The following is a 17,232-nucleotide window of genomic DNA, read 5'->3' on the forward strand; positions in this document are numbered from 1 at the left end:
AGATGGATGGAGGTGATTCCGTGTTACCTCGACTTTGTTGTAGAGTGGTGGGTAGCGGGTGGAAATTGGCTGTCTCTGTATTCGTACCCTGCTGCTCCGAGCGCTGTAGCATAGACTTCATGTAGCATGCCACAGCTGTGTTCAGTGCTTCAGCTGCAAGGGAGGCCAGTTTAAGTCCATCCATGATGAGAAGCATTTTTGAATTGGAAGGATTGTTTTAATGAGATGGTGGCTTTGAGATCTAGTTGGTTTATAACCAAAATCACTAGTTCATCAATTTCTGGACTGGTTTTGGTGACTGTCCAAACTCAGTTTCCTACATTTGTAAGAACATTTTTCTTCTCTACTGCTGGGTGCAAAATCCAAGCAGACGGTTCCTTATTTGCCAACACTTTGTGCAGCTACGTTCAGAGTGGGGAGAAAAAAAATCCCTGAAGTAGTCCTCAATGTCACTGGCTTTTTGTAAGTAGGCAATGTCACTTTTAGTAACCCTGAGTGTTTAGGAATAAACACCAGTAAGACCCTTAAAATCTGATCCTGTAAATATAAATTACAGTATTTGGTTAGTAGATTTGATACTCTGTTGATTTCTTTTTTTTCTTTTTTTGTTTTTTCCTTTCTGGCTGGAATGCTTTTTTTCTGTCCAGAAATACAACAAAAGAGTGCTCTGCAATTTTTATGAAGACAGACTGTCCTTTATGATTACACCGCAGCAAGCTATAAGTTAGAGGAGTTTGAACTTGTGTGTTTTCAGAATGGCACAATAAATCCTCATTACAGAACTATACAAAAGAGGTCTGAAAAGGACTTTTAAGTGTTGTCTCTCCCCATGTCCCTCAGCTTTTTAACTGAGGGTCTACTGATGTTTATGAGAAAGCAGTCCATAGACACATTTTACAGTATCTCCACAATGGTTTTCATTGCAATCAAATAAAAAATAGGCAAAATTTGAGATGCTGATTAGTTATGTGTTCACATAAGAATATTTCTTTGGGTTTTAATGGCCTGTTTTTGAAAAGAGATATGAGCTGACCTGGCCCAGTCCTTCCCCTAAAGCGAGGAGTTGGACTTGATGATCCTTATGGCTCCCTTCCAACTTCAGATATTCTATGATTCTATGATTAGCCCCGTCTAACCCATCTCGGGATGATGTTTGTCCAGCCAGGCCTTTAGAAGCCGCCTCTGCAGGAGAACCCGCAGCCTCCCGAGGTGGTCTGTTCCCGTGCCTGGCTGCAATGTTTGATGAGCAAAGTTGGAGCTAGGCATTCACTGACACAGCAGAAGACACGGTCAGTCGAGCTTCCCGGCGGTGAATTCCTGTTGGAATGGTTAGTGAAACTGAAAAATTTTCCTCACCTAAGTTTTACATTAACTTCTTGCAAAACTGTCAGCTCCTCTTGTTTATCTCTTCTATGTATTTTTTTCAAGCAGGTGAGGCAGCCGTGGAGGGCTGACCCCCAGTTAAATACAAATAGTTCTGCAACCAGCGCACACGCACTTTCTCACCTATCTAAATTACCCTTTCACAAAATGTTCATGTTCCATCCTTGGTCTCCTTTGCCCTAAACCATGTCTTAGTTTGTCCTCTGGCATCGATTTATTTTTGGTCAGCAGACTGAAGCGGTTGATTGCTTCTGCCGGCCTGGAAGCAATAGGTGGTGTCATTCTGACCAACAGCAACCAGGAGGAGCAGCAGCAAGAAATGTTTCGAGAACTGACATACTGTAACACCACATACTATTTTTATGAGAGAAACAGTGGCACCTAACTGAGTTAGGAGCACAAGCCTTTCTGATCTTGATCAGTGATTTTCTACCCATTTTTTGGTGACCGGCTATTACAAGAGCTTCATTCAAAATTTTAATTGAACCAGTTGCTTAACGGAGATGTGATGTAATTCAGTGGAGGCACAGTGTGAATGCTTTCTTCACACAGAGCTGCTTCTGTCCCCAGATGTGCTTTTTATAAAACACACTGTCTGACAGCACAGCATACGGCTCAGGAGTTTGTGGTTTTATTTAAAAAACTAGCTATTCATCTAGTGCTGCCTCTGCCTGGCAGGAGGCAACTCAAAGCTGTTCCCTGCCTCACTTTCCTTTTTGGACAAACGAAGGTAACACTCTCTTATTAAGAGTGTGTTTTGTCCTCTGGATTGTAGGCAACGTCTTTGTTACAGCAAATATGCCAGCCAGATTTTCCCAGCTCTGCCGCATCTGCCAGAGCTCAGATGCTTACTTGATGAGTGCTTGTCAGAGCTAAAAGATTCCCCTTTTCAGAAATCACTCTGGTTTCCTTGATCAGTCCCATTAAACCCTTACTGCTAAGCTTCTTCAAGACTGCCACATATCTGATAACTTAGAAGAATAAGATAAGTGCTTTTCCCACTCTCCGCCCTTCTCTCCTAGCTGAACAGCCACTTGGCCCTGCAGAGAGTGGCCGATAGTGTAGTTCTAAGCCCGCGTTTCTCCTCTGTTTTCCTGATCTTACCTGCTCAGAAGTGCTTTCACTAGAGTTGACGGCAGCCTGAGCACTAAATGCTGAGCAGAATTGTCGGTGGAACTTTGCACAAAAACTGATGGAAAGGTAACAGATTGCCCTGGTTTCATCATGTCACACAAGTGAGTAATGGGGGAAGGCCATGCACACTTCCAACTTACATCTGATGGTTTTGTTTTGCAAGACTGGCTTTGGGAGCCGAACTCTGGTGGCTGTAACATGCTTTTCTGTGTTTTGTGCTGATGAGGCAATGTGATTCAAGTCTGGGGCAGGCAGATGCTGCTTTTGAAAGAAGCTGTGCCAGTTTGGGCTTCCCTTGAAAGTGTCTCCTGGGCGAAGACCATCTGAGTACTTGCCTGGAGTTGCATCTTCTACCGCAGTGTTGCTGACTGAAAGCCGCTTCTTATATCTAGGCCCAGGGGACTTTTGGGTGTGGGAACAGCCTGATGGCCTTTGTTCTGAAACTAAACCTGACGTGGTGTCAGCAGGACCTTGAGGATGGTGTGAACCCGTTAATGTCATGCGCACATTGCTATGGAGAGGAAGCCAACCTACTGCGGCTGGGCTGGAGCTGAACATACATGTTACTAGTGTGTTGGGTTTTTATGTAGTTTATCGTGTCCTCTGACCCTAGATGCACAAATCAATCTGATCTCTTCAGCACTAAGATACTTCTGCAATGAATCAGGGTCAATGAAGCTGGAAGCTTCACATTGTGCTCTCTGCTCAAACAATATTGTCATCTCAGCCTACGTTAGATACACGGTTGGGTTGGAGCTTTATACCCTGCTGGTGTTATGCAGTTTTAGAGATATCGTCTTGCTCCTTTTCTGCCAGACTCTGCAGTAACCTCTTTGCTGATGGCTGAAGTGCACATGTTGGGTCTTCCCAGTAGTTCCTAGGGGAGTTTGAAAGTATGACCACGGGAAGGCCGTGGCCTGGGAGGGCCTGTGCATGCACTGCTTGTCAGCAGCCAGGAGAGGGGGCACTGAACTTAAGACATTGTTTTTGTGCAGGTCCTACCGTAACCGCTTTAAGCTGTAGGTGGGGAGAACCCTATTTGGCCTGTGAGATCAAACTAGGTGTCTAAGTGACTTTCTGTTCTATCTGCCAGGCGAAAACACAAGTCAAATGAGATTCAAAGCAGAGTTTAGGTTGCGCTACGTTGTCCTAGATTTGAGCATACAGGAAGAGTGGATGCCATGGTTGGCAGAGGCAATGAAAATCAAGTATTACTGATTGCTGCGTAAGGAGGGAAGTGGTGAGAAAGCTGCCAAGAAAGAGTAGCAGAGGAGGAGATGGACAGACATTTGGCTGTGCTACTTCAGTCGATGTGAGCTGTGCTGAGCACGCAGCATGCTGGGTTCTACCTGAGCGGGTGCAGGACTTGCCTCACGCTGGAGGGGTCAGTGCCCCAAGGGGTCCTGCGGCACTGCGGTGGGCTGGGGAGGGGCGGGCTGCAGGAGTTAGCGCCCTGGCTTCTGCTGCCTTCTCCTTCACAAAGTGCTAATTGCTTACTCCTCAGTTGGAAAGCCTGAGAAGTAGAGTTAGGATTGAGCGTGTGTGTGTTTAAAGGCTGTGATTCACAGAGATCAGAAAGGGAAGAGACCAGCAGGTCGTCCGCACGTCTGTTCTCTGTCTGCCAGCCTGAGCCCAGTGCTCGACATGTACCATCCAGGAATTCAAAGCCCTTCTGCCAGGGACAAATTTGCCGCCCTGTGGGCTCTGGCTGCGGTGGATGGAGCTGTGCTTTACCTGCAGCTGTTCCCATTTCTACAATATGTCCTCATGAATTTGTTGGGACAACGAGAGACAGGGAGAAGTAAAGTTGCATCTGCCCTCTTCTCCCCACCACTTGTTGGAGGGAGCTCTCCTAGCTGCCAAGGAGCAAGAAAAGCAGCCTTGGAGAAGTTGCCACGCACAGTAGCCATGGAAGTATCTGGCCATGGGAGCAGCGTGCCTGGGAAGGCAGCCAGCTGCACGGAGTAAGGCAGGGGGTGGCAGCTGCAGCGGTCCCTTTGGGTCTGCTTGGGCAGGAGACGAGAGGTAGGAAGAGGCGATGGGAAGCAGAGCAGGCAGGGAGAGGGGGAGTATCCGGAGGCTTTCAGGAAGCACGTCAGCATTCAGTGTGGTACTCCCTCATTTGAAGGGGTCCTGAAGTGCCTCCGCTTAGTAAACAGTGTAACATCTCAATAAATAAATCTCAATAAAGGACCACTTCCAGGCTGCGCATCATCGCATGGTTTGGCTGAGACCAAAGACTGGGGTGAAGAGAGCTGGAGATGTGTGGGGAGGTAAAGGGGAGGAGGAGGCAGGAGCTGGAGAGGGACCTCAGGGAGTGAAAAAGAACCCAAAGGGGGCTTGAGACAAGGCTTGAAGACAAGAGTGAAGAGGAAGACAGTGAGCTTCCACCTCCCCCGGGCACCATTTCCATCGTGTGTGCAAAACCCATTGGTTTTGCTTCACAGAGGAAATTGCTCCTGGGAGCCTCTTCTTCCCTGGGTGCTGAGGGCTGGCCAGGCTTTCCTGCGCAGGTGCCAAGCTTGCTGGGAGCCTGGCAGAGCTGACCCCACGCCGTTGCTCTTGGGGGGGCTGCGTGCAGGAGAGCAGAGTGGCATGAAGAGCAGCATGCTGCCGCTGCCGGACCACTCCTCGGCTGTTGTGGAAAATTACAAGGGGCGGCACAGCCCCAAAAAGCCAGGGCATTTGTTCTGGTTTTCGAAACACTTCATTAATGTCATTGACAATACCAGCAGGTTCCTGAGATTAGCACGCTTCTATTTTTGAAGAGTTATTTCTCATGGCAGGCTGCCAAGCAGTGCCAGTGCCTTAGTATCCTTTCTATCTGGATTGGCAGGACACACTGTGGTCTTTCACCTTTCATTAGCCTCTGTAAAGCTGTATAGCTGCAGCTCTTCACAATGATCCCCCACACCTTGGGGGAAACGTACCTTCTTCAGGTTTTCCAGCTAGCCCTGTGGCTAGGCAGAAATCCTTGTGTTTTAGGACGGAAGCCACTTTTCCTCTAGGTGCTGGGTCGCAGGCGAGGCATGGGCAGCACCCAGGCTGAGCAGGGTTTGGGGTGCGAGGAGCATGTCGTTTCTTGCCTTCGCCTTGCTTACAAATACAAGATTTGCAGTTTATTAAGGTGTTTAATTGACACCTGGGGGAGTGGAATGAGCTGAGGAACCCCACCTCCCCCCAGGGAATGCCAGCTGCTTTCTCTGTGACTCCAGTGATGCCACATCCTGACAGCAGGATGCAGTGCTGCAGCCGCGGCCCTCCCCAGGAATGTGCACGGAGGCTGCCACATCCCTCACCTGCTCCATCAGCACGACGTGCTGTTCCCCTGAGAAGCTGTGCCTGAAACTCCGCACCTGGACCTAGGCACAGCCAGAGAGCACCCTGAGGCGGTACACGCTGCACTCTGCAAACTACATGCTCCTCACACCCCAAACCCTGCTCAGCCCCCTTGGAAACACAAACCATGGGGCCTGCTTCTCCCCAGCTGCAGCTGGGAGGTGTAGGAGGACAGCAGCACCCCAGGACCAAACCCATTTCATACTGGTATTCTCTCCTAAGTCTGTCTTTAATGCTTGATGTTGTGGTATCAGAGCTGTGCTTGAGTCGTGGCACTCAAATGCATTGCGAACTGCTCTTGCCCCTGTTTCAGGCTCAGGTTCTTGTTGACAGCTATGCATTAAAAGCATTTTACTTTCAATTAGCCTACAAAATGGAGGGGGGACCCCAAGAGTGAAGATTGCTTTAAAGCTTGGAACCTGTCTTCTGTTTATGCTGGGATCCTGTAAGATCAGAAAAAAATAGCTTCACCGTAAGAAATCCAGTTTGCCTGCAGATGAGCTTGAGAAACTGCAACCCTAAAGACCCTTACCCCCTTACCCTTACCCAGCCTTACCCCCTCCAGATTTCTCTGTGCCTAGAAATGGGCAGTGGTAAGGAGATGCCTCCTGAGGGTCATGATGGTGCTGTTCCATCTCTGTTGTGATACTACAATACGAAAAATGTGGCAAAAAGCAAACGGAGGTTGCAAAAGCCCAACCTGCGCTCTCAGCTTCTGTGGCTTATAAGGCTGGGCCTGTCTCTAGCTGTCCTGTTGGTCCCTCGAGGGATCTGGGTTGTCCCTAGGTAAAGCAGAAGCACGAGGAGGATTATGACAAACCTTCACAAACAGGAGTTTTTTTGCTGGACATAAAAGGCAATTTTTTTCCCTGATTTCAGACCAAGAAGCTGCCAAATGCTTAGGATGCAGTGTGGCTTTTTTTCTCAGGCGTTAGAGCAAAAGAGGAGTGAGGAGATGACCACACGACAGCATAGTCCTGTAGCTGGGGGGCTTGGCAGCGATGCGCTTTGGAGGAAGCAGTAAAGCAGGTACAGAAATCAAGGCACCGTCAAAACAATCCTCAAATGTGCCTGTTTCTCTTGCTGTGGGACTGTCCTCTGCAGCGCGGGTGTATATCTTGGCGGGCAGGCTCCCATCACAGCAATGATTTAAGATGAGTTTCTTGCCTTCGCCTCGCTTACAAATACAAGATTTGTAGTTTGTTTAGGTGTTTAATTGACACCCGGCGGAGTGGGAGCTGATGGATCCTGCAGCCCCTTTCCTAAGTGCTTTTCGTGCCCATGGGTGGCTGAACGGCCACTTTTACTGCTGGGGGCAGCTCTGTGGCTGGGGTCCGGGAGCAGAGGGCTCGTGGGCTTTGGGGGGGAGCCATGCACAGGTCCTGGTCATCATTAACAGAACAACTGTTGGAGTCACACCCTTTGCAAAGGCTTTCAGAGAAGATCCCCCCCCTTCCACTTGTGCTGGCGGAGACCCGAGGAGCGCTGGTGGAGTGGAGCAGAGCTGAGCCAGGTGCAGCCTGTGTTTTCCTGGGCAGGGCTGTACTCTGTTCTACTGCCCCTGTGAATCTGGACTGGTTCCAGTGAAACCAGCAGGGTTACTCCAAGTTTGCACCAAATCAGCAGGGTTTATTGCAGTTGTGGTGGATTTACCAAGCCCTGCCTGGAGGCTGAGCTATGATTTTTCCTTTCAGTTTGGGCTCTCAGGTGCACAAATGCAGCTCTAGCTGCCCGGCTGTGAGTCTGTCCCATGCTGATGCAGGCAGAATGGGGTGAACAGATCATTGCCTCCCTGGATGGCCAGGCCTGGTCACGGCCACGCTGCTCCCCTGATGAGCACTGCTCTGGATTTACACCAGCATCCTCCAAGTGAGGCCCTCCCTGTGCAGCCCTGGGCATACAGTGGCATTTAACCCCTGAGCATCCCTGCAAAGCAATCCCACCCTCACCCCTGGAGCTGCCCTGAGTCCTGGCTGGCCAGGCTGCACCCAGCATCCTGGGGCTTCAGCCGAGTCAGCAGGGCAGGATGGCACAGCGAAGGAAAATCGCTGCAAATCAGGCCTTGGGAACAGCATCTCCTTCGTGGCAGAGACCGATTTAATCTCCTTAGCAATCGCCTCAATCGTAGAATCAGCAGGATGCTAATTAATTGAGAGGCACTCAAGGACAGACATTGAGATCCCTCCCGGCTTTAAATGGAACCCTTTTGGGTTTAGCAGTTGTAGCTGGCTGCTCTCCCAACGAGGGAGTCTGCCTTGGGGCTAAAGCCCTGCATGGGGTGTCTCTGCACCGGTTACCCTGCGGCTGCCCATCCCTCTCTGCTGGCTCTGGCTGGGGCTGGGGTGTCCGCACACCAGTGAGACGATGCCACATCTGTGTGCTGCTGGGGAAGCACTCACATTGGCCTCCGGCTCTCGGCCACGGGAGCCAGTGGACAGGGGTGGCTGTGACCCACCAGACCCCTCACCCTGCCTCTCCCCAGCCCCTCTGGCCTGGGGCCGGCCCCTCATCTCCACCCTGAAAGCCCACAAGCTGATTAAGCCCAGCATGTTAATTGGCTGCAACAGCTCATTTTGTTACCTTGCATTTAGTTATTGGTGGGGTGTGTGTGACTGGATTCACAGCAAAGGTCAGTGCCAGGCTGGGCCAGAGCCCCTTGTTTGGTCCGCCCCAGGACGTGGGATGGGGATCCAGAAGCTCCGCCAGGACCAGCTGTAAACCGGTGGTAGTCACACAGCCAGCAGCAACAACGCCAAGGATGATTCTACCCCAGGGATGTGCAACACCCTGCCGCAGGAGGATGTGGAGGCTGGAAGAGAAATGGGTTTGAATGGGTATTTGGCACCCACTGGTGAAAATCACTCTTTCCAGGGCTGTTTGACACAAGGGTTGGATTTAAAGCCCCCGAGCTGGGAGGATGCACAGGCCAGGACAGCACCTGGTACCCAGCCCTCCCCAAACCAGTTTGGAAACTTCATCTTAGTTTTGTCTTGTGCTTCTCCTATAAGGAACAGGGCTAAAAAGGGAAGGGGGCAATGAGCAGGCAGGGAGGTGCGTGCTGCATGGCTGGGTTGGTGCTCCCACACATGCACCCCGGCAGTGCTCCTGGTGCCAGGTGGGGTCCAGGCTGCTCTTAACGGGAAGCTGCTGAAATTCAGTGCCTTCAGCTCGGGCAGGCATGGTAGGGGCTGGAGGGGCAGCAGGCTGGCCACCCGGAGGGGCTGGACCTGCAGGCAGGCAGGCTGGCTGGCTGGCGGCTGTGTGCAGGGCAGGGCGGCATGTTGAACTCCCCACCATTACCTAAGTTCCTGCACTTTTGTCCTGGCTAAAAGTTGGGTGCCTTGAGAAAAGGACTCTAGAAATGTTGGCTCCTGCTTCCCATCATTGGTGGGTCAGGGTGTCCTTGAGTCCCCCTATCTCCAGACAGGCACAGGGAGTTTGATGGAGGCTCTCCAGAGAGGAGCAGTTGCTGAGTGAAGAGGCAATGAGGGATTGTGAGGACACATTGGTGGGATTTGGTTAAAAGCTCCAAAATCCTGGCTGAGGCACTCAAACATACTGAACGTGCCTTTCCAAGGAGCTGGAGAGCTGAGAGAGGAAGGTTTATGGTCCTCCAGTGAGCCACGGGCCGTGGGAGGAAGGGCTGAAGACCCGCCTCTGTGGTGGAGGGGGTTGTGTTGCAAAGGGGTGACACTAAGAGTTAACCTGGAACAGCGTGTGATGGTGCCTTTGGCCAGCCCTCTGCCTCTCTCCCCAGCATCTGCCAGGTTCATGGCTCAAATGCAGCGCAACAAGAGAGTGCATTAGCGAGAAGCGGGATGAAATCATTAGGATTGATGGATCCCCCCAGAGCTAGAGGTATTGACCAGCTGCAGGCCAAGGACAAGGTCAGGGGCAGAGCTGCTGGGGCGCAGGCAAGGGGAGCTGGGTATTTGGCTGCTCCTGTGAAGGTTTTCGGGACAAGCAAGGAGGAAGGGCTGCAGGTGGCTGCTCGGCCACTCCACATGCCTTCTCCTGCCTGGGCAAGGACTGGCTGTGCTGGAGGCCTTCCTACATGTGCTGCTCTGGCCCACTGCATCCCCCTCCTGACTCAGGCACCTGGCAGGGAAGCTGATGCCTGGAAAACCCCAGATGTTTTCCCTGTGTCCCAGGCTCCTCTCTTTTCGTGACTGTGACCCTAGGGAGCCCTCGGGGCAGAGCTGGCTCCACTCCTGCCAGCCTTCCCCAGCCAAGCACAGGGAATTCACTCCCCTGCTGGTTTTGCCCAAGGCTTCTGTCCTTCCTGTGTGACAGCCCCTCCTTGGCTCTGCCACCCACCCAGGAGCCTGGGCCATGGCCCCAGCCTGGCTCCGTCTCGGATGTGCTGATGAGGTCCTGGGAGTTTGGGCAGCACAAATGGAGTGGGCTCGGCTTGCCTGGATCAGTCCCTGCCTGCACAAGCAAAGGAGTGCCAAAGCCACCCAGGGCTGCTGCGGCCATCTGCGAGACTCCCTGAGAGCTTCCCCCCCGCCGGGGACATCTGTATCAGGGCCAGGCTTAGGTTTGAGCTAGAGCAGCTTATTTTCATGGGCAGCCTGCTGACATGTCCACTGCAGGTGATGGGCATCTGCCACCTGCCAGGGAGAGGTGGTGGGTGCCCATCCCACCAGGGCTCCCTGCAGTTTGAGCACAGAGGGAAGAACCCAGATCCAGCCTTGTGCAGGGATCAGCAGCATCTTGCTGTCTCAGCGGGAGGGTTGCCGGGCTCACCTGAGCTTGCTTCTTATCTTTCCAATGTTAGAAGCCAAATACAATCACCTCCTTTAAAAAATCTGCCCTGCCAGCCCCAGGGCCTCTGCGCCCCTGGGAGAGTGGTCTGCATTTCGAGACCCAAGTGCCCTCAGCTGCTGGCATGTCCTGGTCTCACCATGAGGCGACCTTGGTATGTGCTCGTGAGGATCCCTGGTGCCCAGGCAGGAGTGGGACCCCCTCCCCACCTCCCGGCCGACCTGCACACAACCAGCCAGCAGAGAGGTGCAGCCCACGCATGCCTGGCCCCTGTGTCCCCAAACGCAGTTGGTGGTGACTGGGGAACTGTGGAACCTCTGAGAACAATTGAGTCTTCCCACTCCATCACCCTCCCCTTAAACCATCGTGGCAGCTCACAGCCCTTCGAAATGGCATTATCCTGCTCTCCAGGGTAAGGGAAGAGCGGGCAACTTTGCTCCATTGCAATGGGTGCTGCATGATTGAAAATGCTGATTAATGCTGCCTTTGAGAATGTGCCAGTCTCTGGCCTCTGAGGAGGGGGGAGGCCCTGCTGTCTCTGCTCTGTCTCACGCCTATCAACTTGCTAAACGCATCTGCACACATGCAGTCACTCTCTGAACAGCTCAGCTCTGCTCTGCTGACAGGTATTTATTTAAAGCCTGGCTTGGCTCTGAAAAGAGGCTGTCGCAGAAGCGGCACAGCGGGGCCAGGCGCTGCTGCTGCCGACTCGTGTGGCTGGGAGGAGGCAGGGAAGGATGGAGGAGGCTGCTTGGGAGAGATGGGCAGGAGGCTGGCCTGTGGGCCCAAAGGCCTTGGCAGCCCAGCAAGTCACAGAGGGGCTGCAGGTGGGAGCTGCAGGTGAGGACCTGGGAAATAGCACCTCCAGAGGAGGTGTCTCCTGGTGGTAGGAGAACTCTTCATGCGCCAGGCCTGTTCCTGCGGCCATCTGTCTCTCCCAGTGCTTCTCTACGTGTTTTGAGGCACCTCTTGTCCAAAGCAACACGTTTGCTGGTGCTAAGACACCTTGACGCCACATTAAGCATCCTTCATTTTGCACCTTTGCTTTGAGTGCCTTTCTCTGTCCCTGGTGCAGCTCCGAGGGGTGTTGGCAGGGGGCACACTGCAGTGGGGGTAGAGGTTGCGCCCACTTTAGTGCCTGCAAAACCCAAAGGAGATGGGTGAACCCTTCTGTGGTTTCTACGTATTTTGATCAAGGTTCTGGTGCTCCTGGAGGTGGTTTGAGACTTTGAGATGGAGACTCTTGGATGCTCAGCTCCTCCCTGGCCGCAGTGGGCTCCCCAGCACATAGAGCAGCAGAGGGATCCCTCAGCACCTGTGTCTTCAGCCTCCTCTCTGCCCCTCCTGGGACAAGCTGTTCCTGGGTGCCTTGTTTTAACCCCAGCTGGCAGCTAAGCACCACACAGCCGCTTGCTCACTCCCCCCCAGTGGGATGGGGGAGAGAATCAGAAGGGTAAAAGTGAGAACAGCTGTGGTTGAGATAAAGACAGTTTAATAAGTAAAGCAAAAGCTGTGTGTGCAAGCAAAGCAAAACAAGGAATTCATTCACTCCTTCCCATCGGCCGGCAGGTCTTCAGCCATCTCCAGGAAAGCTCACTCCCCTCAGTAGGATGGGGGAGAGAATCAGATTTTTTTTCCTGATTCTCTCCCCCAGCTTTATATGCTGAGCATGACGTCATGTGGTGTGGAATATCCCTTGGGTCAGTTGGGGTCAGCTGTCCCACCTGTGTCCCCTCCCAGCTTCTTGTGCACCCCCAGCCTGCTCCCTGGTGGGGTGGAGTGAGGAGCAGAAAAGGCCTTGACTCTGTGTCAGCACTGCTCAGCAGTAACGAAAACATCCCTGTGTAATCATCAACACTGTTTCCAGCACAAATCCAAACCATAGCCCCATCCTAGCTACTGTGAAGAATATTAACTCTACCCGAGCCAAAACCAGCACACCAGGGCAGTCAAGGGGATGTTTGTATCCACATTCCCTACCAGATGCATCTGATACCCCCGCTCTGGAAAGCCATGCACTGTCCCCTCTGTGTGGAGGCAGGAGCGCGAGTGAACACCGGCTCCCGAGGGACTCCTGCATCCTCTGCCCAGCTCTGGAGCAGCGATGGCAGGCGCTGGAGCGATGCCTGGTCACATTGGCCCCACTGGGCTGGTGCAGGAGGAGGAGGGCCTGCCTCTCCACCTTCTGCTCACTTAGGAGTGGGGATATCTCCCTCTGGCTCTCCAGACCCACAAAGAGCAATGCCTAAGCTGAGATCAGAGTCGAGCAGCTTCATCGCAAGGAGGGAGTTCAAGGCAGCACGGTGCCACACGCACGCTGTGGGCACGCTGAGCTCCAGGGCCAGATACCTTCCTCTGTAAATCAACTTCGCTCTGCCGTGCTTGGCTGATCAATGCAGCTGATGGACCCAGACCTTCAATTCCAGGCGAAGGTGCCCGTGCAGAGGCAGCTTTGGGAACGGCTGACGGCAAAGTCCCCGGAGCTGCCTTGTTCCTGGCCCAAGAGTGCAGCTGAGCCATGGGAATTTTTCTTGGCGGGTTGCTGGCTTTTTTTTTTTCCCTGGCTTTTGGATAAAATCGTCCCGTTTCCCTGAGGCAGAGGGGCTGTGAGCACAGGGAGGAGCAGGACTTGGAGGAACAGCTGTCCTGCAGAACTGGTGGACGGCTCGAGCAGCGAAAGGGGGGGACTTGGGGCCTGAATGAACAGAGAAACTTGAACGGGGCCCAGCTCTATTAGAGGGACGTAGGAAAACATCTCATTAGGGCAGAGCCCGCAGCCAGGATGGAAAATTACTGGTAGCCCCACTTGCGAGGGCAGGAGGCAGCCGGGGGGTGGGGGGGGGGGGAGGCAGGGGAGGGGAGGGGGGGGCTGGCGAGCCGCCAGCCCCAGCACATGCTTTGTGCTGCGGTGGGGGAGCAGAGAGGGCACAGCGCATCTCTGCCCTGCGCCAGGTCACGGAGGCAATGCTCCCCGTCCTGGGCTCGCAGGCTGCGTTGCAGGGAGAGGATGCTGAGCTCCCTGCAGGATTGCATCTTCCCAGGCAGCTTCAGCGAAATGTGTGGTGTTAGGCTGGGGAGTGGCATGGCGGGCTCCTGCCTGCTGCTGCCTGCTGCCCAAGCCGTGAGCTCATGCACGGGCAGCGCCACGTCGCAGCCTCCCCTTGTTCTGCATGAAGCCCAGCAGTTCTGGGGGGACTGACCCATCCTGGGACCAATCTGGGGGCTCTGGGCAGGGTTTGAGGGGTCTCTTTTGAAGTGTCCAAGGTCCAATTTCCTTGCTGTCATTCTGGCCCTGATTATTTTGGAGCCAGCAAGCTGTGGGCCTTTTGCTGCCCTGCGGATACAAGGCTGGGGCAGATCGTGCCTGCCCTAGGGTGGGCAGGCAATGGGATGCAGGATGGGGCCCATCACCAACAGCCGGTGCTCCAGCACCACTGCCTTGAGTCCAAGCCAGCCTGATACCCCCCTTGCTACGGCCATGCCTCCACAGCACGTGGTCCCATGCCCGTGGAGCAGCTCTGCCTGGCAGACAGCTCTGCCTCAGCACAAGCACGTCCCCACGGCCACCGAGGTCACCCTTTCACTGCTTTGTGTGCACTGCTGGTTTCTGAGAGATGGCTCCTGGGCATTTTTGGAAATAGGCCGTTGGGATATGTCTCACCAACTGCTAATTCTCCTTGTTTCTCCCCCTTTTGAACAGCTTGGCTGAAACAGCCCATCAAAGGTCCAGGGCTGAGCAAGGCAGGGCCAGCAGCCACAAGCTCCAAACAATGTCTTTATTTAAGGGCATCAATAAAAACATCACACAGCTAAATTTAGCTCTGAATCCTCTGCTCATCATCACTGGACTGCCTGCGCCTTGGGGTGGTACCTAATCCCTGTGAAACCCGTCGATACAGGCGCATCAACCACACCGATCTCTTGCCCAGCCAACACAGGCAGCCAGCACATCTGCTCCAGGCTGCTTCTCCTCCTGCCCCCAATTAGCCCCGAGTGCAGTGCAGGATGCACCCTGGAGCTGTCGGCCATGCGTCAAACCCTCCCCTGCCTCAGAGCTTGGATTCAGACCTCTGCTTCCCTTGCTGGTCATCTCTACGGTCGCTCTCTGTCGGTGGCAGCTGTCCTCCACCGGACGGGTCCTCGCGGCACTGCCAGCACCGGGTGCTGCTGTGGGAAGGGTGGCCAAAGGGTGCGGAGGTACCTGCAGCGGGGTTGGAGGTCCCAGCTTGCCTCTGCCAGGTCAAGACGGCACCGTGGTCCTTGCAACAGGAGCTTTGGGGAGGAACAGGGCTGGGCTGGAGCATTTTTGTTAGAGTTTTATGGCCTTTCCCTCTTTTTCATGAAATCTCTCCAGGTTTCTTCCAGAGATGGGGGAAATGAAAGGTCCTCAAGTCCTGCCACCTCCCCTTTGCCAGCAGTGGCATTGCTGGGTTCAGCAGTTCTGGCCCCCCTGCCTCTCCACTTGCAGGCATGACTGCTGAGGCAGCTCCAATGCCGGGGATCCCGGCTAGAAGGGCAGCCCATTGCTCTCAAGCTGGTCTTGTTCAAGAGAAGTGACCCTTGGAGAGGGAGGGGGACCCTGCTGGGAGCTGAGCTTTCGCTGGAGTGGATGCTCTGGAGCCCCAGCAGCATCCCCATCTCAGCTCCCTTTTCCCCATCCACCTGCCCTGCTCTCTGCCACACCATGCTGAAAGCAGAGCTGCCATAAGGCTGCCTGTAGATAAGGCTTGTGAGCCTGGCAGCCCCTGCCCGGGCCCAGCTGCTCTGTGCCTCAGTTTCCCTACCAACAAATCCCGCAAGAAGACCTCCTACATGGAGATACGTGAAAGCTTCACATGGATGTTTCTGGCTTGCAGTGGTGCTCAGTACAGGTAGACAGTGTAAAACCCCATCCCCACCCCTGCACATAACCCTGGGCTTCAGGGAGGATCTGGAGCCCCTGTCACTACATGGGGTCAGCTGGATCCATCCCAGGGCTTGGGACCGCAGGTCCCTGGCTGTCCGCTGCGCTCTGGTTATGGAGTCATGACTCAGAGCGGTTCCAGCCAGGGGACAGAAAGGAGCTGCCACTTTTGCATCGGTGACAACAGCTCCTCCCGTGCTCCCTACGCTGATGCTGGCATTGGCAGTGCCATGGAAAATTACTCTGCGCTGCCGCTGGAGGGGTAAACCCACGCATGGGGGAAGGAGGGGGCTGCAAAATGACGCTGGCCGGGGTGAGTCCTTGGGAAACACAAGGAGTGGAAGGGTCCAGCTGGGAAGCCAGGGGGCTTAAAATAGCATCTCCTGCTGCCTGCTGCCTGGCTTGGTCCCCTCTGCTCACCATGGGGGAGGATGGAGGCTGGCTGGGGACGAGGGAGTGAATGGCCCTGGGACAACACACTCTACTCCAGCCCGCTAGCCTGCAGCGGCAGGGCAGAGGCTCAGGTCTGGTGAGCAGCACCATGCTTCTGACAGCCTTTCCTACACCACTTATGTTCCCGCAGCACCCAACTTCTTCCTCCCTCTTCTGGCTCCCGTCCCACTGGGGCGGATGCCCAGCACACTGTGGCACAGACGAGGCAGCTCCCAGGCTGCTCAGGATTTGCAGGAGCCCAGACAGGAGTCCCCGTGCTGCTGGGGAGGCCGATGGCTGGCTGCCAGCACAGGTGGGGAACCTGGCCCTGAGTGGCATGGGGGGACAGCTCACTGTGGGGTGTATTCAGAGCTCGGTTTGTCTCCTCAGACCCACTTGCTTTGGTGGACCGAGGTTCAGGGTGTTGGCCTGATGGCCAGCCTGAGCCTGTGTCCATCACCACCCAACAGTTCTGATATGTGTGGCAGTACAAAGAAGGTAGGAATCTGGCCCCAGCCCCAGGAGACTGTAGCAAAGCCCAGTTGGGAGAGACCAAGGGGTTCGGCTGTGGCAGCACTTGGTGGATACCCCTCTCTGGGCAGGCCCTGGGTGCCGGGGAACATCCCCTGTGCTGGACATATCCCCAACACGATCCCCCCTCTTTGGCACAAGGGACAGGACATCCCTCAGACAGCTGTGGCCCAACTTCAGCATCATCACTGACTTCTCTGGGCAGAGGGCTCCTCAGGTCCTCGGGAAATGCTGGTGCCACCGCAGGACCTGGAAATGAGCATCGGAGGTGTGTGATAAATGCTGGGAAATGACACAAGTCTGCAAGCAGCATCCCCAAACCCCCAGCAAGATCCTGGGGAGTCCCTGTCCAGGGCTGAAACCTCCCTGATTCCACCTCCGGAGCCAGACTTCTGTTCGACTGGCTTAGTGGCACGTGGCTGAGCTAAAAGCACAGGGAAAGCCACGTGGAAAATGCCATGCTGACCTGCATTAAAAGCGCAATGAAAAATAATGTGGAAAAATCCGTGCTGTAAAACCCCCTTCGCTTCCCTTTAATCACACAATTCAGGGTGCGGAAGGCTCTGCGTGCAGGCAATTTCTGAATCCCCACATGGGGTGATACCCCAGTCCCTCCAGCTTAGACCTCGGAGAGCTTGTGCTCTTCCCAAGCCAAATTTATTGTGCAATTATTTCAGCCACATGGCCCTGCTCCTTTGGCAAGGTAGCCATCTAAAAGCTGTTATTTGATAAAGTTGGACTTC

Source organism: Aptenodytes patagonicus, chromosome 11 (genome assembly GCF_965638725.1).
Source record: "Aptenodytes patagonicus chromosome 11, bAptPat1.pri.cur, whole genome shotgun sequence".
Lineage (NCBI taxonomy): Eukaryota > Metazoa > Chordata > Aves > Sphenisciformes > Spheniscidae > Aptenodytes > Aptenodytes patagonicus.